Below are 23,215 nucleotides of genomic sequence, written 5' to 3'. Positions count from 1 at the left end.
TAATTAAATTAATTTTGCTTTTAAATTCTAGTTTAGTAGATTAGTAATTCAGTAAGGCTCGTTTTACAATGCTTTTCTTACGGTGGTTATAATCAGGCTGGTTAAAAACTTTGACAAACCTCCTTTTTCTACTTCCAGAACCCACTGGTTTCTCAGAGGAAAAAATTTGCAGAAAAACAATGGGACTGGATGGACTTCGGTCAGTGAAATAAGTTCCCGCCTGTTTCAAGGTGGAATTTCCCATTCCCAGAGGCTGAGGCCAGCACTCCCCGAGCAGGAAATAACTCTCTGTTAGTAAGAGCCAAGTGCCGTAGTGGAAGTAATTTCTTTCATCGGTTGCCGGCGGGGTGGGGAGGAGCGAGAGGGACCGTCTTTGGGGTGTGTAAGGTCTTTTTCAGATCTGCAACAAGGAGCAAACTTGTTTCCAGTTCCCAGCTGGGAACATTTTGTTCAGAGGTTTCCGAGCTGGGAGTGGCCGGGGCAAGGCTGGCCGGAGGTTTTCCTGCCTCATCCTGATCCCGCACCCAGGGCCGGGCAGGGGCTTGGAGCTGGGTCAGCCTGCCTGGCTCTCCCGGGGGCTGCGCCCTGCAGCAGGGCGGGACAAACCTTCACCCCCCTTTTGCTGTACCATCCAGCAGCACTTTGGAGGAAGAGGCAAAAATGTTTGAGCCTTGTAAACTGGGCAGGTATTTCCTCTGAGTCTGAGACCTTGCTGGGGTAATGCAGAGGAACCTGAGCAGAAATCTCCACTGTACAGCCAGGGCAGAGACCTGCTCACAGACCGCCAGCTCTGTTACCCCAACATCCTCACTGGCTTTCCACAAGCTGTAAAAGGGTCTAGCTTCATTCTTCCTTTTTTGGTCCTACACCCAGTGAAATCTCCGAAGAGACAGTTCTGCCCCATCCAGCCTCATACCCACCCGGCAACGACAAGTGGGACTGTGAATCCATCCTGGCACACCCGAGACACCTGCCTTAGCCTTGTGCGCATCGGTACTGGCTGCAGATGCAGAGTGGGTGGCACAGCCGGCCCAAATCTGCATCGGGCCTGGGAAACTGAGCCTGCCAGCCTGTGTTAAACACACAGCCAAGCCAGCTCTTGAATGCCAAGCATATATGCATTAATGGCTGAGCTTTAACAACTCACCTTACCACAGCAGTTCAAGATGAACTGTCCTGTCATCTCTCTCAGCCTATTTACTTACCTACATGGCGTGGGTCCCCACAGGACATATGTACCATCCATTAATTCCAAGGTCTATTGCATCTCTCTGGCAAGTCTTTTTCCTCAACTCCCAGCATATATTTATGTTCCTCTCCTTTTAGTCCTGATTATGCCTGACTGTGTCATACTAAATTCCTGTCCTCGGTATTTACAGCCTGCAAATATTTGTAGACTTATCATATCACCTGGGAGCCACTGCTTCAACAATCTCTATGAATTTTTTTCCTCATTAAACAGTTCCTCCAACCCCTCTATTTTTGCTGCTTTTTCCTGTAGAGTTTTCAGATTTTGTTTGTTTTTAAAAGGCAGCAGAGGGAAGTTTCATCTCTTTTCTTTAAAGAAGGGCAACAGCCAGATGAACATAAAGACATATTAAGGAGAGTTTAAGGTAAATTTGTATTTGAGCTGACTGACTCTAAAATTCATACTTGTTTCCTTTTATTTGTCACATTTGTTTGGATGACCAGATTTTTATTGAAACCCTGATGTTGCAAACTTTTGCGTCCCCTTTTGTCAAACACACTAATATATAATTTACTGTCTCGGGTAAATTAATTGATTTGCATGAAGCCACCAGGACATGCAAAAAATGGGTGTGCAAACAGTTATACAGTTGCAGCCTCACGACGAGACCTTCAGTGGTACCTGGGAGTCTTATCTGCATCATTGCCAGAGAGGTGGGGTCTCTGCAGCTGAAACGCAGAGCCCGGGAGGAGCTTCAGCCCTGCCTGAAATTCAAGTCATGGGCAGGCATTTAGGAGCAGGCTGCTGGGTCAGTGGTCACCTGAGGAGGTCAGCACCTGCAGCAGCCCCTCTGTCTCACTATCTCTCCTATGTTACCCCATGGCCAAAGTACAAACAGGTATTCAAGTGAAGAGAACTGTGTTGCAACATCCTGTGAATACTGCATGCGTCTCTCCAACCTTTGCCACCAGCCGCTGTGTGGTTGCCTATGGCACAAACAGTACTTTACTCTGCTAAAGATCCCACTGGAATCTCACTATACTTACTCAGGCTTAGTGGGAACTGAAGGAGGAAAAAATAATCCCCAGACAGTTTAAATAAGGTTTGATTATTCACGGGAGCAGCAGGGGAATGTTAAAATTCTCCTGGGTTTGTTGGGAGCCTCTGGCATGGCCCCAGACCGTTGTTTTCCAACCACCCTTTTTGCCTGGATGCCCCTAAATCCAGACTGCAATTTTAGATAAGTGAAATTCCTGCATAGACGATGAAGAATCAGAGGACAATTCAGGGCTGCCCTCTGTCTGGTGTATTTCGGGTACTTTCTGTAGTTTGGTTCCTTCCAGATCCTGGGAAAAATGTTAAACTCTGCATCATCTGTACAACACTCTCCAGCGGCTATTCCCTTTGGGCCCCCGTCTGTCTGTGCAACACAGGGGCCCTAGAGAACAAGGTCTGAGATTTTATTCTAGTTATATTATGGCTTATTTTTATTCACATGAACTACAGTAAGCTGTAGCAGTGCCGCTGATGTCACTTCAGCAGTGTTTCCATTAAGGCTGTTCTACCATTCAAAGGCAAACAAAAGCAACCTCAACAAATGAAAGATAAAGTCAACAAAATAAGTGCTTTAACAACGATCATAGTTGGCTTTTCAATAATTTTCATGGTCTTGTGGTTTAGGCCTGTTTTATGGTCCTTTTAATTTCATGAAATGTGTGGCATGCTTTCTGTGTTTTTTCCAGCTCTTGAAATAACTGATAGAGTGTTTCATCAAAAAATCCCAGAGCAAGGTTTTTAAAATAATACCTGAATTGAATTCAGACCAATCATGTGGTTCCAGAATGATTTCTTTCAGACTGTAAAAATGGGCAAAACAAATTTCTATCTAAAATTCTCCACAAATCATACCAAGAAAAGGCAAGAATGCCTTCTGGATGGTCTGATTAACAGCTAATGTATCATATACTGATATCAGCATCATAAATACATTTTATTTTTCCCTAGATAATTTCAGTTAGTAACCAGAAGTATCACCCAGCTCAGAAGTTCATTCTAAAAAATAAACCTACTTAACTGCTGAAATCCATTTTTTTCCCCAGAAGCTAAGGTCTAAGTTCTGGTTTAAAAGATTTTCAATTTTGCCGTAAGGTTAGCGGGTTTCAGCCCCATAAAAACAGTACTTTGAGAAAGAATTCAAATATTCTAGGGGGAACTTCTGAAGGCAATTGTTTATATAAATCAGCTCAACCAGCTCCCCTCAACAATACAGCACTTGTAAATGTGATAGCACCGTCCACTTTCCATTAATATGCAGCTATCAGTTGGTGAGTCACACTATAAAGCATTTAACAACTGTTCTCATAAATACCATACACCATCTGCTAACTGAATCAAAAGGCTGCGTGCCAATTTTACTTTTGGATAGAAAGGTCTGTTTTAAAATTACTCCAGCAGTCTCAGGGCGTACAGATATTATGAAAAATGAGTATAGAGACATGTCATTCCACCCAATTCCCAAAGAGCACAGCTGAGAAAGAAAACATTTTTATCCAGTGGGATACTTTGACATTTCACCATTTACTCTCATTGCAAGTCAGAACCACAGGGCTTAAAATTTCCTTTAGTCATGGCAGGAAATAGCAACCTGATTTTTTAAATATACATAGGGAAGATGTCTACATCAGGTTTCTTACTAAATTATATTGAAATGAAGTGCTCTGACATGCCCAAAATATGAAAAACATTTTCATCTGAGTTTGCTGGAGTGGCCCAAAATACTTTGCTTCACAAAAGTTCAGTTTAAGATTCCACTTGGTGACAATAGCACGTCACCTTAAAGGAATGCTAGCTCATGTCATCATCCCATCCCTCAGGCTGGACACTGATTAGGTCACACCTTCTCTAACACAAGGAGGCACAGAAGTCCCCTGATGCATCTCACTCAAGATTAAATTATTGGAGACTTAACTGTGGGCATTGCCATTGCATTGGCAACCACTACACAGTTGGAATTCAATTTCCATAAAACTCGGATAACTTGAACTACTATGAGGTTTATTGTCCTGATACAGGAGGTAAGGACATTTTAGTGGGAAAAGGTTTTAGGGCCTAAAAGGTCTATTAATTAGTCTAATGAAATGTACTTGTTGTTACACACTTTTTTTCTGCTACCCATACATTTTTCAGTTTTCATTTTCCAGATATAAACCAATTTTTATCTACCCCTTTCACTGGAACTGCCTCCAGTCAATTACAGGCTGAACTCAAAGTGGCTACACTCCATAGGTCATAGTGTGAGGGAAGGAGCAGTGGAGGTGATGGAGGGACTGAAAGTGACTGAAATATCACATGAGGAGCTGGAGAAGAAGATGTATAACAGTGTGTGGGCCCAAGGGAGGGGATATGCAAGAGGTAAGCAGTCATAAATCAATATTTAGAGTACAAAAATAAAATCCTACCAAATGGCGTATATCTCCTTTTCTGAAGTGAATGCTAGAAAAACCATTCAGAGAGGTTTCCCTGGGCACAGTTTTAGAACAAGGGCTGCAAACTCCACAGAGAGAAGAATATAAGTCTGTCCTGCTCAGAGGTTAACTGTGACTTTCAAAGAGTAAATGTTGCCTTCTAAGAGCAAGCAGAAAACTTTACCTCCTAAATGTCCCTGTTTCTCCATCCTCACCCTGTCAGCTGGATATAGCACTATCCTGTTTCTGGACATCAGATGGACATGGAACAAGGTATTTCACAGACTTACATCTGAAAGCCTTCCACATCCCCCAAACACAAATGTTGGCCTTTAGATGTTGACTCCATCAGGTTTGAACAGTTTCGTAAAGCAGTGGCACTGTTTTCCAAAACCAGATGTTTTAAAAAGAAATACTGAATCACTAAAAACTTGCAATGAACCATGCAAAGAAATACAAAATTGAAGTAAGTTCCCTCCATAGTGGCAGATGCTCTTTTGCTGGTGATAAGATCTTTCTTTAATTATAAAACTCCAGGCAACAACATTCTTGGATGGATGTTTCTTTTCTGCACTGCTCTTGATGGTTGTGTGTTTCTGATCTACAAAAGCAGCAATGTATATTCTGTCTTATTTGAGATTGGTGGCTATAGCAGTAAGAATGAATATAAGGTCTAAGAGACCATACTGTGCAACTATGAACAAAAAAGACAGTCCTTTTGCTCTCAGACAATTTTTGCACAAGGTAAAAGCTCTTAGAAATGAAAATGTGAGAGGATTAGAAAGACACCCTGTTTCTTCCCTGTCTAATCACAACAGTTATACTGAAAGCAGAGGTGAAATAAAGTGACTACACAGGGTATACCAAAACAGAGCCCCAACATCTGTGACATCCATACCGCGGCTGTTCTCCACCACCTCTGGAGGGCTCATATTATTATTCTTTCTATTCTGTGATCTACTATTACTCATTATCACAGTTTATGTAGTGTTCCTGCTTCTTACAGCACCAGCTTCTGTATGTAGCAGAAACAATCTGGAAAGTAATTGTATTTTTAAAAATCACCTGTATAAATTGGATTTATGAAGTTCTGTTTCCATTCATGTCCTCCTTGATCTTCTTCTCTGTTCCAGAGCAAATGAGTCACTGTTCCCTGTCATGCCATCACATAGCGGTTTTCACACAACAGAACAGCTCTGACCCTTCAAAATCCCTGCCAATCTAGACCTTCCTGGGGACAGACTTTTCACTTGGTGCTCAGCTTTCTTCAAGCCCCACTCAAAGAGCAAGAGTTGAGTTGCAGTCTGGAGTTTAATCATTGAGCCCCAGGTTGCTGCTTCTGTGCTCCTAGAAGAGCAAGGGCCCCAGCCACATATCTTCATTCTTAGAACTGGACTTCTAATCCTATCACAGATTCAAACAAAATTTGAAACTCAGATCTGGCTGTAAAATGAAAATCTCCTTGTTCTATGAGTATTTTTAAAAAACACTGAATGTGTCAGATGAGTCTCAGTTTCATCACCAGTGTGCATATTGTGAGCAACATATTGTCCTTGCCATGCCCTGGGCAGAGCTGAACTACCTCTGCCTCTGATCCAAGCAAAAGGGAAAGTGGATGCCTCAGGAGTGTGCCAGCCCTAGGTTCATGAACCGTGCCTGGTTTTGACATAAGAGTGCTGTACTCTTCTCTTTTTGGCAAGTGGACACATCTTGGCAATGACGTGTTTCAGGCTTGCGTGTTCTTGCAATATACAGGGAAAATACACTACCCCAACACCCTCCATGACTACTGGAGGAATAATATAATCTTAATTTTATGGCCAGAGGAGCACTCTTAGGGAGATATCATAGGCTCACAGAAATGTTGTTTGGAAGGGACCTCTGGAGGTTCAACCTGCAGCTCAAAGCAGAACTATTGCCATCACCTGGTCAGGTCAGGCATGCTTTTTCGAGTTTAGTTTTCAGGACCCATTTCAAGGACGGAGACTGCACCACTGCTGTCATTAGTCTCTCAAACTGTTGCCCAAAATCTAGCCTGAATCCCCCAAGACAGAGTCTGTGGCTATTGCCTCTTCTACAACTGGACATCTCCTACTTCCAAGAATATTTGATTCTGCAGTCTTTGTAAAACCCCTTGGCATTGCTGTAGGATGGTATTTGATCACCTCCTGGCTCCTCTTCATCCCAGATGCCACAGAGTCTCCTCAGATAATGTGCTTTAGGCCTCAAACTGGACACTCTTCCAGATGGGCTAGTGCCAAGCAGAGGGGATAATAACACCCCTTGCTGTGCTGGCCATGGTCCTTGCAATGGAGCTGAAGAAGCAGTCTGCCTCATCTGTGATGAAAGCACACCGTTGTCTCATATTCAACCTGGCACCCAGATGCTTAGGTTCTTTTCACTGGGGCCAACCTGCTGTCCAGCCAGTTGTTTCCAGCTTGCACAGGTGCAGGTGTTACTCTGCCACACATGCAGGGCTTTGCCTTCCTCCTTGCTGAAGGAGAAGTGGAGAGTTCATAGCATTTCTGTTGGCCCTGTCCTCAAGTTTCTCAAGATCACACTGAGACCTAAAGCATACCAGTCAACATCAGCAATTCCTCCTGGTTTGCAGATTTGCTAAGGGTGCACTCAGGTGTCATCACTGAGGTAGTTATGAACATGTTGAACAAAATGGGCCCCATGTCAACCCCCGAGGAACTCTGTGTGTTACCAGAGCAGCTGAGCATGAGGCCACCACTGATGACTCCTGATGAGCCCAGTGGTGCAGCCCAGCCTGCTCTTCCAGACCATACATATGTCCTCAGCTTCTGAGTGTCAGTGTTACGCTTGAGCAGGTGCATGTCCTTCTTATGCTGGGGGCCCCAGAGCTGGACACAGCACTCCAAGTGGAATCTCACAAGAGCAGAGTAGAAGGGGAGAATCACTTCCCTCGACCTGCTGACCATGCTTCTCTTGATGCAGCCCAGGATACAGTTGGCTTCCTGGCTGTGAGCACATATAGCTGACTCATATCCAGCTTTTCACCCACCATCTAGTGTTCTGTTATCTTATGAATGAGCAGAAAATAAAAGTTCAAAAAGATATGTAGGCTGGCTAATAATCTGAACAGTTTAAAATCCTCTGAAATTCAATGTTTATGTCAAACTACCAATGAAACCAACAAAACTAAGATGAAAATTTAAAACCTCAGAATTTAACCAGAAGATACCCATTCCTCAGAAGAGTGAACACCATGCTTTAGCTTTCAGTCCATACAATATTGTAGAAGAGGGATTCTAAAAGCATCTACAAAGACTTTTATACCTTTATAACTGTGCAATGTCATTATCTTCAGATCCCATCCTCAGTGACACCCATGCAGGAATCTGAGCATTAATAATGAGAACATAATATAGAGATTCAGGTGTTTCATGAGGGTGGCTGAAGGTCTGATCTGTGATATGGAAAGAGGACAGAAAGGCTTGACTGTAGGGGTCCTCCATGAATTTGAAGGACTGGCATTCAAGAAGAGGAATAGAAGAAATTACATAGAGAAGCTAATAAGGGACCCTGAGGTGGGTCTTCTTGATACTACACATTCAGGGGCAGTCAAAGTCATTTGAGTGTACTACTTGTACATGTGTACATGCTTGAATGATGTAGTCTTTTTTTATGAATACTAACCTTAACCTGGAATGCAAAAGTGTGTGGCAGGATGCATTAAAATTCATGATACATTATTTGAACTTTACAATCATATTGAAGAACTTCATTACCAATACAAACTCAAATTTTCTTTCAACTGTATTTTCAATATTATTTTCAATATTATTACTGCAGGCTACTTTTGTCAATATAGTGGCATTTATGGAATCCAATAGATGGTAAAATAGAAATGGCATCTTTCCTAGCAAGTAGAGAACATATTGTTCACAGCTCCTTCCAGTGCCCTCATAGAATAAGATCACAGAAAATACAAGTAATTTTTTCCTTCAGCTAGAGAAAGCATTTCAAGAGAAGACCGCAAACACTGACACACTGGTGTTAAAACCAGAGTGGGTGGTCATAGGAAAAAGCAATGCTATTGAGAGACAAAAGCTGCTTTGTTCTTAATGTACTTCCTTTTGTTTTCCAGAATGCTGCAGCAAGCTCAAACTTTTTCTGTATTTCTTTGAAGCAGTGTTTTGTCAGTAATGGCTTCTGCAGTCATTTTGCACCACACAAGACCTTGTACCAAACTTGTACAAGTTAGTACTATTTTTATTTGTATGCATATGAATTACTGGTGTTGCAGCAGTGACAAAAGCAAAATGTCAACATGTGCCTCACTTCAGTGAAGTGATACTGAAATACTCAAGAAATAGCTAAGAGTTGGGCATGCAGAATTTGTTATAAAGTGCAGAACACTAAGATGGCCACTGAACATGAACAGGAGAGAAAATTTTCAAAGAACCAGAAAAAACAAGCAATGGGTTTCTGTTTTCCAGTATGTAGCTTAAAACTGCAGACCACTGACCTTATTACAATTCAGAGCCCTTAGTAATGTGTTTTTTCATGTAATGTCTACTGGACACAGCCTATTACTTGTAGTAAAATGGATGTGCAAAGAAGGGATGCTCAAAGAAATGTGGAGCAAGAGATTTCCAGTTCTCATTCAGGTACACAATGAGCGGCAACCACAGTAGCCTACTTAATAATCCAATTGCCCTTATTAGCTACGAGACTGCTGCATCCTCCAGTCTTCTGAAATAGCCTCCTGCAGCCTCATTATAATAAGAGTCATCTGCTAGATTGATAAAAAAAGTAGATGTTTTATTATCTTTAAACATAGTCCCAGAGCTGCTTTCCATGTACAGTCCCTCTCTTGCTCTCTGAGATAATCATCTTTGTATGATTTCTGCAGTCCTGATATTAGATCTGTATGTACAATAACAAATGACCTTAGAGATATCATAAATTCTTTACTGTGTCCTCCTTAGAGCTAAGAAGAAATGGATTCTGAAGACAAAAGACAATGGATAAGTGAGAAATGCAGAAAGTAAAATACAGAGCCCAGATATGGTAAAAAAGATGAATACTCCATTTCAAATGGGATATATCAGACCAGCATGAGATGATGCCAAAATATTTCAATTTGGACAGGAGTGGTGATCTCAGCTTTAAAAGAGGATGGAAAGAGATAGCTAGATCCTTAGTCTACAGAACAGATCTCTGGGTCTACTTCTCTTCCCAGTGGAGGATTACAAACATGAAGGAAGCATTCATCCTAGATTCTATGACGTCTGCTCAAGAGAATGTCTTTCAATGAGGTACCGAGAAGAGATCGCACAGTATTGCAACACTTACCAAATCCTCTGAGAGTGCAGCATTTAATCTTTTCATCCATAGGGAGGCACAGGATAGCCATCCCTGGAGATGCGGTTCTCACCAGGCATCTCGTCTGGTACAGCAGGTGTGCAACCACCAGCGGTCCTGTTTAGTTCAACTTGTCATATGTAGCACAAGGTTCAATGAGAGCCTCAGGCATCTCAAGTGTTGGCGACTGACTAATTTGCCATCAGTACAAGAGCACCCCCTTGTGATACCTGAATCACAGCATGCCAGCTGGAGAAGGAGAGCGGCAGGAGTGAGTGGGCTCCTACCCATCCCCGCGAGTCCTCTGTCCCTGGAACAGTCAGCATCATGCAGACCTGGACGTGCTCCCTCTTTGTTGCTTACTGCCTTAGCAATACGACAGACCACAGAGACAAATGTGGAACAACGTACCACTGATATTTGAGCTAGGGGAAGATGTAGTACAGCTACTATTTTCTGGTGTGCATGTCTGGAAGCAGAACAGCTTCCAGTGCAAGTAATGTTATACATCCATCAAAAAGGATGTGGCATTAGTAATAAATCACCTGGCTATTGCTACAGCCACCAAACGAATGCTCATACAGTACTACAGCATACAGGATTTATTAAATTGGACTGCTGTAAACCAGGTAAAATCTTATGCTAGGGCAACAGATTTATTTTTCTGGGTTTCCTAGTATAAGACTGGTTAGACAGCACAGTCTTGCTCTGCATAGCTGATCACCCTTTGTCTTTTGCTCTGTCTTCAGCAGGACTATGAATACTGCTAGCCCCAAGTTACAGTTCCAGGTCCTGGTGAAAAGACTTCACCTGAGACAAAAAAAGAAAACCACTTTCCAATTTTTATAAAGCAGCACATTCGCTCAGATCTGCTTTTCATGTTATAGCTAACTTTCCATTGTGTGGGGAATTTTTAAAAAGTTTGTAGAAGCTGAGGGTACTTGTCCAGCAAACAAAGTGTAAAGGTCATATATAAAATGCAAAACAGTGGCTAGATGCTATCATCTGATACATTGTTCTAGGATAACAAAAATCTGGTCTCAGAATCATGTTTGCAAAAGAAAGAGGTTGAAAAAGAAACTTAAGAAGTCCTGAGGTACTGGCTTAAAATTGTAATGCTGTCCGATACATATCCGTGGTCAAATAAATGCAAGCTCTGGAAGTGCTGGATGGATTTAAATTCTATTCTGGTAATTATGTTAGGAATATGAATCAATACAGAAAATTTTAAAACATCACCTCCTACTGATTTGCATAGCAAAATGAGAAACTGTTTGAATCCTTGCCATATTTTTGAAACAAGACAGTTTTATAAATTCAAATAATCTAGGAAAAGATTCCAAAAGCCTTTAGGTGCCTATGGCATAGCTCAAGCAGAGTTTAGATGCCTGCATTCAAGTGAGCAAGTCACAAAAATTCTGCCTGTGGCATGAATACCTGAAAGGCACCTAAGCTGTCATCAGTAAAGTTATTTAGGCACCTGAAGTACTTCTAATGCATATTCCCAGAGGCCTTCTTATCTTGGATGAGATGAATGTCTCGGCAGATATTTTCTTTCACTGGATCTTTAGGCATTCTAAAACTAGTTGTTCAGATGCCTAAATCCTTTGTAGACCAGGGTTAGTTACACAATGCCTAGCCTGTACCAAGACCACTGATCTCAGCACAAAGCAGAGAGTTCATGAGACTACTGTTACTCCAAAATCATTCCAGTGAACACCCCTGTGGGGTTATGCCCATCACTTGCACTACATAAAAGGTGAGGAACAGTACTACTGCTAGGCATCTTCTTTTAACAGAGTAAGTGAGTTATTCATACACAAGCAGCAACTGAAGTGGCTGCGAGGGACTTCAGAGCCATAAACCCCTCTCTCTCATAGATGCCTGAATCCCAGGGACAGAGAGAGCGACACATCCCTTGTTTCAGCATTTTCTCTGCATCTCTCTGCTTGGCACCCTGGCAGTTGAAAATCCCACAGCCTGGTACCCGACTCTTTCCCTCAGCTGTGTAGGATAGTTTGGTGAGTAACTCAGGACTGCAAATTTCTGCCTCTGAGCTGGGCGCTGGAAAGTCAGGTTGGATGTAATCAGACCTAGGTCCCTGTGCATCTGGGCCTTTATGACTTTTTCGTCTTAACATACATAACTGTAAATCCTGATTCTCACAGCCACTTTTCCAGAAATGCTAAATAAAGAAAAGACTTTCTTTGTATTGCCATTCATTCTCTGAGAGAGTTTTGGGGGCCTTCTAAAGCATTAATATGCATGAAATTTTGCTATCAAAGGAATAATATGAAACTTTGAGTTTGTAGTTTTTTAAAAAAAGAATAACTTTTGAAGGACACCCCTTTTAAGAATAAAACTTCCTAAATAAAGCACTCTAGATCATAGCAATCTTACTGAGTATTCCTGCTTCTATACTGAAGATGTCCTTATGACTGTGAGATCATTGCTAGGATGTTTTTAGACACTAGACAGCATGGCAATATTCTCTGTAGATGAGAAATATTCTAATTATAGATCAACATTTTAACAAGCAATAGAGGAACTGGGGCTACAGTGAGAGCCAAACCTTGAGAAACACCTCTATATGTGAATATCTTGGCACTGTGGCTGGAAGGACCAAGTGGACTTGCCACCCTGCAGACCTACAATATGAGTTATAAGCAGCTAAAGGAGGAAAACAAAGGGTAGTTTGCATCTGTCATCTGACCACCTTAGGGGTAAAGGTTTTTTCCCTTTCAGAATTAACAGCTACTAGAAGAACATACCCAGAAATGTGATTAAAAATAGCATACACATAACAGGCATATCCAGAAATGTGATTAAAAAAAGCATATCCATAACAGACAATTTAAACAAGTTTTTAATGCCATGAATAAATATGTTCATGTCAGTCAGCCAAATGTTTTCTTTACATGGAAGCACATGAAAATGATTGTGCCCCAGAGCATAACCTATGAAAAATGCTCATCTGTTGAGGGCAAGATGAGAGACACAGTAAAATGAAGGTCATTATTTCTTTAGGTATCTACTATAAGAGCGCTGTTCCCTCTTCACATTTTTTCCACTATTTGTTTTGGGATATTTCCCTGCTCTGGGCCTGCATACAGAAACTCAGAACCACTCCAGTGGCAGATGTCCAGTAGCAGCCTCCTCCACACTCTCGCAAAGCCCACAGTCCCGACTGATGCCCTCAGTGGTACTACTACTGCCTGGATGTGCTGGTTTTGGCAATCATGCACCACCCCATCATTCTGAGAAGTGACTTTAACAAGTCCAGGGACAAAGGTCGAAATTAAAGTTGCTTCCATCAGTACTTTAAATACTACTTTAACTGTAACTCTGTTTATATCTACCTCCCAGAGGCAGTTTCTAGAGCTCTTAAGGCCACTAACACTCACAAATATTTAGCGTAATAACCTACCAGAAATGTCAAAGCCAGGAAGTAAAATGCTATACCCACAATTCTCTGTGCATTATACTTCACTTTCATTAAAGCATAACAAAACAGAGAAAATAGCCCCAGAAAATTTCATTTAGTCAGTGAGGGAAGGATGTGACTTTTTTACTATGATACTGGCTTGTGTGTATCCATTTTCTCTGCCTGACCTTTTCCAGATCAGCCTCTGTTGTTTAGAAAATAAGCTGTCTTTGATTCATGCTGGATTTCCACCCAACATCAAAGGGGTTTGCGTACATGGATCAAGAGATCAAAAGTGCTGATAATCTCCTGAAATCTGCTTGGTTGTGCCATTCAAACTAATACACTGGTAATAGTTAACTTCAATAGTTATTATGTTAAAGAAAGCACAGTGAGTTTGGGAAGTGTTGCTTGCAGCATTTGTTACCACTCACAGTTTAAAGACAAACTAGACTGCTAAATATCCCTAATTATCCTACCTCTCAGGTTGATTTCTCTCCTTTAGCAACTGATGCTATATTTCATTTCTTTTTCAAAAAGTGAAATTGTGAGCTAGGAAATGTTTGCAATATCTAAACAGGCACTCTCAGTCTGTCAAGGCTTGAACAGATGCACAATTCATGAACTGAAACTACATGATATAACAACTCAACTATTTATTGACTTGATGAAGCAAAGCTTGTTGCTAACAATAGCCTATTCAGACCATCTTTCTCTTCTGATAAACACACTGAAACAAGAAACTATGTTGAATTCTGTTTTTTTGGAATACAGATGAACCGATTTTAGTTCTTATAGATGGGATACATTTTCTGGTTTACTCTTCACATAATTTTGATCTTGAAGTTTTGCTTTTAAAATAATTCTGCAGTTTTTCTGAGAGAAGGATATTCCAGAGCTACAGAAAAAACTTTACATCAATTCACGTTGTCCATTAGATTGCTCATTTCAAGGTTATAACAAAGTTCATCCCAAAATGATGTCAATAATTTATGGCAGTAAACATCTGTGTTCCTAATACACTGAATAGTTCATAATGCACATGACTCATATTTAAATCATTCATTCTAAGTCTTTGAATTATCAAGTGGAAAACAAGAAGAATAGAACAAAACTACTTCAGTGTTTTAAGAGAAAATCTTATTCGGAAAGCTGCAATGTTCTGAATAATCTCATAATCATTTAAAATGGTATGCAGCAACAGCAAAAAAGGAATAAATGGGCTTCATGTTGTAAATCGTGCTGCAACCCATATTAGATTCTCAGTGATCCTGGAAAAAACATATGTCTTTAAATATGAGCAACATGTATATTGAAAAACATATAGTTGGATGAAAACAAGTATCAGTCAATACTGATATAAATTTTGACCTCCTCCTGATTTCACTAGCAAAACTGGAAAAATTGATGTAATCACTGCATTAGAGAAGAACAATGCACTGAATTTACATCAGTTTAATATCATCTACGGATGTAGTTTTTTAATGCAAAGCAGACACTGAACTCTGAATGATTAAGAGGCATTTTGAGATGGATGCAGCTGCATAAACTAAGAGCATTCAGCCAAATGACTCAGGAGGTCACTGCCGCAGAAACGTTTTTATTTCAGTAGGAAGCCATTATACATTTGGTAAAAAAGCACTAGGGCTCTTGATTTCCATTTAATTTGACTATTTAGTCACTCAATGCAAAAGTGAAGCATCTCCAACAGGAAGGATTGGTGCATACCCATAGGAAACCACGATGTATGCCAGAGGGGAGAAAATTCTGTTGGGAAATATCAGTACAGACTCACACGAATAAGTAAATTGTCCAAGAGAATTGTATCAAAGTTTTTAATTTGTCAGCAGTCTGACTTAATTACAAGCCTCTAGATTATCCTTAGGTGGGAACTCCTTTCCTTTTCCCTTTCTTGTGGGACTCGGCTGTTTTTTTATGACATACCTAAATAGACATGGAAGCACGAGAGCAAGTTCAGGATGCATCTCTAGCCCAGTGAGTTGGATGTCCTCTTGGAAATTTGCTGCTCTGGATTCTCAGTAATGGTTCCATGTCATCAGGAAAGGGAGACTGCTTTCTCCTTCCCTCTTGCCACACTCAGTTGGCTGGGAGACTAGTCCAGAGTATGGGAAGCTTTCACTTGGTCCCCACACCCAATATGAGCTACGTGTCAAGCTCCTGGAAAACAAGCCCTGAATGGGTAAACTGAGCCAAGCTGAGGTGATATGAGCTATTCTCATCCCATGAGGCTGGTTTCTTGGACGTCCTTGAAAAGGTTGGGTGCTGGGTCCCAAAGGCCAACCAATGCACTTGCTGCCTTAGCTGCAGAGGACAGCAGCAGTGGCTTGTGGGTTGCCTGTGGGCTATGCTGCCCCTTTTGCTGCTGTGCCAGGCACTGCAGGTGCTTTGGGATCTCTGCTGTGGACAAAGCCTTGGCACTGGCTCTCCAGGCAGGTACGGCTGCAGGGACACAGGAGTACAGTGCCAGGCTTGCTGTGCACTTCTGATGGCACGGGCTTGCTAGAAAATTGCCCTGCCTGCCCAGAGATTGTGCTTGGGGAAGGGGTGTCTGTTGGGAAGAAAAAAGTTACATGCAGCTCAAGGCTGCATGTAAGTAGTCACCAAGAACAAAGAAGCCACAGGGTGCCTTGCTCTACCTGCTGCTCTGACATCCAAGGTCAGCCAGGAAGCTTCCACTAAGAGTGCTTAAATAGGGACATGAAGAGGCTAGAAGCAGCATCTCCTAGTAGATTGCTGGGATTAGTTCTCTTACTCACCCAAGAGATCAGTTCTGGTGATTATCTTTGCTGCTCCAGCTCTTTGATGTGGAATTGCACATATTTTGTGAGGAAGATCTTTACACTTTACATTAGTATTTGTGATATACGTATTTCTTTAAACACAGCATATAGTTTTGAGATCTTGTAATCAGGCACATTTTACAAAATTAAAGAGTGTAGGAATGCCATTATTTATAAATGGATATTGCAAAGAATATGTGAGTACCAAAGAGAACACATTTCTGTGTTCATCTGCCTGGACTTGTGCAAAGCATTTGACGTTGTCCCACACAACATCCTTGTCTCTAAATTGGAGAAACTTGGATTTGATGGATGGACCACACAGTAGATAAGGAATTGGCTGGATGGTCGCACTCAAAGAGTTGTGGTCAATGGCTCAATGTCCAAGTGGAGAGCAGTGATGAGTAGTGTTCCTCAGGTCGATGGGGAGTCGATGTTGGAACCAGCGCTGTTTAACATCTTTGTCAGTGGCATGGACAGTGGGATTGAGTGCACCCTCAGCAAGTTTGCTGATGACACCAAGCTGTGTGGTGCAGTCAACACACTGGAGGGAAGGGATGTGCCATCCAGAGGGACTTGGACAGGCTTGAGAGGTGGGCCTGTGCAAACCTCATGAAGTTCAACAAGGCCAAGTGCAAGGTCCTGCACATGGGTCAAGTCAATCCCAAGCACAAATACAGGCTGGGCAATGAGTGGATTGAGAGCAGACCTGCAGAGGAGTTGAGGTTATTAGTGGATGGAAAACATCAGTAATGTGTACTTGCAGACCAGAAAGCCAACCATATCCTGCATCAAGAGAATTGTGGCCAGCAGGTTGAGGGAGGTGATTCTCCTCCTCTTCTCTGCTCTTGTGAGACGCCACCTGGAGTGCTGTGCCCAGCTTTGTGGCCACAAATATAAGAAGGACATGGACCTGCTCGAGCGGGTTCAAGTTGAAGTTGATCAGGAGCACCTCACTTATGAAGACAGGCTGAGAGAGTTGGGGTTGTTCAGCTTGGAGAAGAGAAGATTCTGGGGACCCCTTATAGAGGCCTTCCAGCACTTAAAGGGAGCCTACAGGAAAGATGGGGAGGGACTCTTCATCAGGGACTGTAGTGACAGAATGAAGGGTAATGGTTTTAAACCAAAAAAGAGTAAAATCAGATTAGATATAAGGAAGAAATTCTTCACTGTGAGGGTGGTGAGACACTGGCACAGGTTACCCAGAGAAGCTGTGGCTGCCCCCTCCCTGGCAGTGTTCAAGGCCAGGTTGGACGGGGCTTTGAGCAACCTGGTCTAGTGGAAGGTGTCCCTGCCCATGGCAGGGGGGTTGGAAGTAGATGATCTTGAAGGTCCCTTCCAACCCAAACCAGTCTATGATATGATTCTATGATACTGCAGATCCTGTATCACATCTTATATAGTCATAATATTCCCTAAAAGTATATTTTAAAATTATTATTTTCTGCATTCATCAGGTCATGAAAGCTCAAAAGAGCTAACTAAATTTATTTTGAAAGGGTTTACAAATTCTGAAGAATCAATAAATACAACTGTATTCCCAGCAGAACATTTTTATATTGTGCTAGACAAGGATGAAGATGCATTTCCTGTAAACTTAGTTATGAAAAAGACAGCTCAGAGACTACAATTTAATTACTAAGATATAACAAGACATCTGGGGAAACTGCTAGATTGGCAGCTTTTGAAAGAGTTTACAAAGTGATTTTACAGAAAAAAAAAAAAAAGAAAGGCTTTTTTTTTTGTCTAGGGTAAGTTTTCACTATGGAAGTTTAGATGTTTATGTGGAAAGTTTGTCAATATTTTAGGAGACAAAAACGATTAAAAATTAAAAGCCAAATATGAGGCAGTAGAAGTATGCCACTTCACAAAAACAGAGGAGTCCTTGAGTTCTTTCACAACCAAGTATTTGTTCTTCCTTTACGGTATAGATAACATTTATAACAGTTTCTATACCACAGTGTTTGTTAACATGAACTAATAGTGAAAATTATCGCTCTCTTAGCCTTTGAAAAATTTACTGAGGAGTGAGTTTATCATCCATGATATTTCTGTATAAATAGCCATGGTGATTTTTCTAACCTAATAATTTAATAGCATTCCATGTTCCTACAGTATTCACTTTATTATCAAAATAAGCAAACTACCTCTTGATCTTATTTTACCTTTGAATGTAAAATAACATTTTTTCCATTGTGTTTTTCTAGTTTAATGCTGGTGAAATTCCACTGAATTTATAGGCAGCTACTCTGCTATAAAACTGATATAGTAGGGTATTAAGCTTTTCTACTCAGCTTTTCTTTTATCACCTCAGACAAAAAAGACTTTTTATAGAAATACACTGTATTTTTTATAAAAGCTCTCACTTGTCTAGTTTGTTGTTCAGAAGCTTTTGTAGATGTTTATCCAAAGTTGGATATAACGGTTGTTCACTCCACATGGACAGATTAATAAAATGCTACCGATTTCCTTTATCCCCCAAATTCACTTCCATTCCTCAAAACCTGTAGATACTTCTGGGCTTTACATCATGCCCTAAAGGTAACTTTGGAAGATGCATGTCACTGCCCAGGCCTACGAGCTCATCTTGCAAGAGCTGTCTGGGTCTTCGCAACACCAAAATCACATGCTTTAGTTATAAGAGGCCTTGAAAGAGGCACCAGTGTGAAGTCAACAAATTTTCTTCACTGCACACCTCCAGATACCAACAGCACTTCAGTACTCGAATGAAGTTGGCAATCATCTGGCATTCAAACTCCAGATTTGCTGATTTGTTCATAACGGTGCCACAAGCAGACATGAGGAAGGAACAGACCCGAGGCCCACCAGCCTACTGGACATTGAACTTCTGTTCTCCATCTTTTGCACAGTGGCTTCATATGTGACAACCTAGTCATGTCCAGAGAGAACCACAGCCATCACCTGGGCCACATCAACAAGAGAAGCATAGTATACCACTTAAGAATAATTTTGCTCCTTTATTACATTGAGTGAAGTATTATGTAGTCTATCCAAATCCCTTTATTGGAGTCATCATCAGCTGCAGAGAAATCAGAAATTATGACCTTTTGATCACAGCTACAGCCAACAATCCTCAAGGAAAAATGTGATGTATTACAGAATCAGAATCATCTAGGTTGAAAAAGACCTTCAAGATCACCTAGTCCAACCCTTAACCCAACACTGACAGTTCCCAACTACACCATATCCCTCAGCACTGTGTCAGTCCGACTCTTAAACACCTCCAGGGATGGGGATTCCGCCACCTCCCTGGGCAGCCCATTCCCACGCCTAACAACCCGTTCTGTGAAGAAATACTTCCTAATATCTAGTCTACACTTTCCCTGGCACAAATTGAGGCCATTACCTCTTGTCCTGTTGCTTTATACTAGGCTAAAGAGGCTTGAACCCAGGTCTCTCCAACCTCCTTTCAGGTAGCTGTAGAGGGCGATGAGGTCTCCCCTCAGCCTCCTCTTCTCCAGACTAAACACCCCCAGTTCCCTCAGCCGCTCCTCGTACGACCTGTGCTCCAGACCCTGCACCAGCTTCGTTGCCCTTCTCTGGACACGCTCGAGTCATTTAATGTCCTTTTTGTAGTGAGGGGCCCCAAACTGAATACAATAATTGAGGTGTGGCCGATGTACATGGAGCAACAGTAGCTTTTCAAAACCCCTTCAGATTCTTGACTTCGAGACAATCAAGATAGTGCTAGGACCTCTGTGGCACCCAGAGCAACCCCAAGTCACGCTGGGCTTTTTGTCCATCAGTGGATTTGTCCTTACATAAGCAGCATCCCAATGCAGCCAGGCAAGAAAACCTCCTAGCAGCTCTGTGCCATCAGAGTAGCACAAAGTAACCAGAGTGTCCTGTTGAGTGAGGCAGTCAACACCCTTGCCTGCCTAGATACAGTTTTGGAAAGATCTGATACATTCATTACTCACATGATATTCATTACTCATTCTGAGTGCAATATAGGAAGTGTTACTCTGTACTAGGATGACTACATGTCCTGTACTGACACGTTAATAAATAGAGTATTATAATAACTCTTTGGCAAGAGACTGTGTCCCTTTTAGTGACAGTATCGCCATTAAAGATAAATCTGCAGGTTTAATCTCTGGCTGCTCTTTTTAGGCTAGCAGTCTCTTCTGAAATCCCTGGTACAGTATCAGTGTATCTTCCTTCCTTGCTACAATATCAGTGATTACTGACAAAGGGCAAACGACTCAAACATTTGCAAACAAATGTAAAACAGTCCCTGACCTGAAGAGAATGTAATCTACTTTGGATACAGACAAATTAATTGTGTATTTTGAACCTTTGGTTTCTTTACCAAAACTTTACCCTCACTGGTGTGCAGCCAGCAGTGCCAGACCTGCGCAGTAGGAGCAGAGCAAACTACAGCCGGACCTGTGGGGCGGGAAGGAGATTGCTGCAGTCCCAGCCTTGCACCATGAATTGATTTTCTCATCTGAAGGGTGATCAATGGGAAATGTATGAGCAGTGAAGGAAGCAAGATCCCAAGATTTTCCCCTACCACTTACACTCTTCTGTTGTGTTGTGCCTCTGGGTCTTCTTACATTTCTGATGCACAGTATCCTGGCTCTAACAGTAAGGGTGGAAGTGTCTTTTCCCCTGTCCTCCCTTAGCTTACCCATTAAGATCTTATCCATGACGGAGGCTGCAGTGCCAAACCTTTGCAGGTGCAGTGAGCCCAGAACTAGGGCTCCTATCTCCAGATCCCATGCTCTGGTGCACCCTGTAACTCTGTCAGGGTTTTGAAAAGGTCCACATAGTTCCTTGGTCAGCTATAAGTGAATCATAGGACAGAAATGGCTGTTGCAGTGCTCTAAGGGCTGGAGACCAGAGGACAGCCGGGACTGCTGCTTGGGACTTACAAATGACACCCTGGCCTCTTTCAAATTCAAGAGTTCAGGATCTGTCCCTGATTGCATTTCACACTGAAACTGTTTTAATATTCTCACCATAAGAAAAAATTAACGCTTCTATATAGAAAATACTTGTTTTCTGAAAATCTGGCCATGCTGACCCATTGATATGACCTTCCCCAAAACAAAAGGCATCTCTAAATAACAGAGACTTTGTGAGGAGTTGAGCGTGAAACACAGGTGAAACCTATTATTAAACCTCCATATTAGCAGAGAAAGACACTGGCAGAGAAAAATAAAATAAACATCTCTATAATCTTGTAGTTCACACCCTCTTTTAGATAGCTGGCTTCACTTTCAAACAAGTTTTACAACAAGAGCAAATAAACTCAAAATATTTGATGGTAACCATCCAAAATGCTCGGAGTTTTTGACACGCTTTCACATGTACTTCTTGGCTGCTATAAACAGCAGGTTAGTGTCAACGTGAGCTTCTCCTGTCTGTTGCCCTTCTGAATCCCCAGAAGCAAAGGCATTTCATATTGGCCTTCCTGAAGGTCACATTTGCTCCTGCTCACACATTCTGCAAATACAGAGTTCAGTTTCCTGTTTTTCAAGGCAGGGACATTGGTAAATATATGTCTTCTGCAACACCAGATGAGCTGTTATTATTCTGTTACTACAGTGAGAGTTACACTGTGTCCTGACCAATCAATCCACTTAACAAATTCTTTTCTGCCTTCAGCTACTGTGATTTTAAAACTATGTAGACCATTTGGATTTCCTGTATACTTGCATGATAATAAAATCAAATGTTATTTACAGGAAGGTTTGAACATTTATCCTGGACTCTGTGTGTTCATGTAAAGGATTCTTCATGCTTTCTTCCTTCATGCCTTTGCCCTTTAATAACTTTTTACTTCTGACTGCACAAATACTATGCTTTTACTGGGGCCACACTACTTGTCCAGACTCAGAAGTTCAACGATTTAAATGGTACATACAAAACCAAGAAGTAGTGCAAATGCTTACACCTGCAATCCACAGGTGCAGGTAGGAGCAATTGAAATTTTAGGCATGCATAAACTGAGGCCAGTGTTCGAGAGAACAGGTCCCACTCCTCACAGGAGCTGTACATTTACATATTCTGACAGGCTTCTGGCAGTAGGCAGCTGAAAATGATGAGCTGTCTCAACAGATTAAAATTAAATTCTATTGAAGAAAACAACATACAAAAATTATGTTTCTGTATAATCTGTGTGATTAAATGTTACTTGTTTCAAAGCTAATGTTTCTGTCACTTTCAATTACAGCTTTTGGAAGCTTTATTCTGCATCATTTAATCTCTTCAAATAACTCTCCTGTTCAGCTTTCTTAAAGGGATTGGCACACTTGGTATGAATACCGCACTCCTACTAACTCCTACAATAACATCGCTGACTCTAATTTAGAATTATGTTAATTATATCTGCTCTCCCTTAATGCCTGGAAGTTGTAAAAAGAAAAGGAACAAAATCAAAGCGAGTCACACTCAGGAACTTTTAACTGGTCAGGTTACACTGAGCAGGCTCATGTCACTTTTCTGTGATGAGCAGATGAAAATTTAATCATTTCTAAACAGTGACAGACATTTCTTGTTGGAGAATGGTTTTGGAAGCATCCCAAATTTTTTTTTTTTTTTTTAATTTACTATTCTAAAAGCTGAAGGGCTGAACAAAGTTTCCATTTGGTTTTGTCGTTTTAAAGTTTTTAGACAAACACTGAAATTGAGTTAAATTATAATGGAGTTAAACAAATTACAACTTGTTCAACTAGTTTGAAACTGTTGAGGTAAATGAAGACAGACAAAAAAATCCTGTTCTGTTGAAAGAAGAGCCTTTGAATCAAGGCAATATAAAACTGATCTCCATGTCTACATTTGACGAATATTTTTCCTTTATTAGTCTAAGGAAATTATGACTTACGTGCAAAAAGAAAGCTACACTTGCAATTAACGAGTAAGTGGAAGAAAACGGGGGAGGGAGATTTGCTAGCAAAAAAAGGGTTTTGTCACCAAATGCTGCTCTCCAAGGCGAGCTCTGCCACCTCGTGGGCTGCTGCCCTCTTACAGGGCA

At 41.4% G+C, this 23,215-nt stretch overlaps 1 protein-coding gene across 1 annotated transcript in view; it reads right to left on the bottom strand.

The window, feature by feature from the left end:
* STARD13 (StAR related lipid transfer domain containing 13) overlaps nucleotides 1-10,070 on the bottom strand; it is a 315,514-nt gene extending 305,444 nt beyond the window's left edge. Inside the window, exon 1 of the mRNA XM_074914327.1 lies at nucleotides 9,979-10,070. The gene's annotated coding sequence lies outside the window, so the exon portion shown is untranslated. The remainder of the gene's footprint in view (nucleotides 1-9,978) is intronic.
* Between the last annotated feature and the right edge of the window lie 13,145 nt (nucleotides 10,071-23,215).

Source organism: Athene noctua, chromosome 1 (assembly GCF_965140245.1).
Source record: "Athene noctua chromosome 1, bAthNoc1.hap1.1, whole genome shotgun sequence".
NCBI lineage: Eukaryota > Metazoa > Chordata > Aves > Strigiformes > Strigidae > Athene > Athene noctua.
Note: the sequence above shows the minus strand (reverse complement) of the source record. Positions and strands in the feature narration are given on the sequence as shown.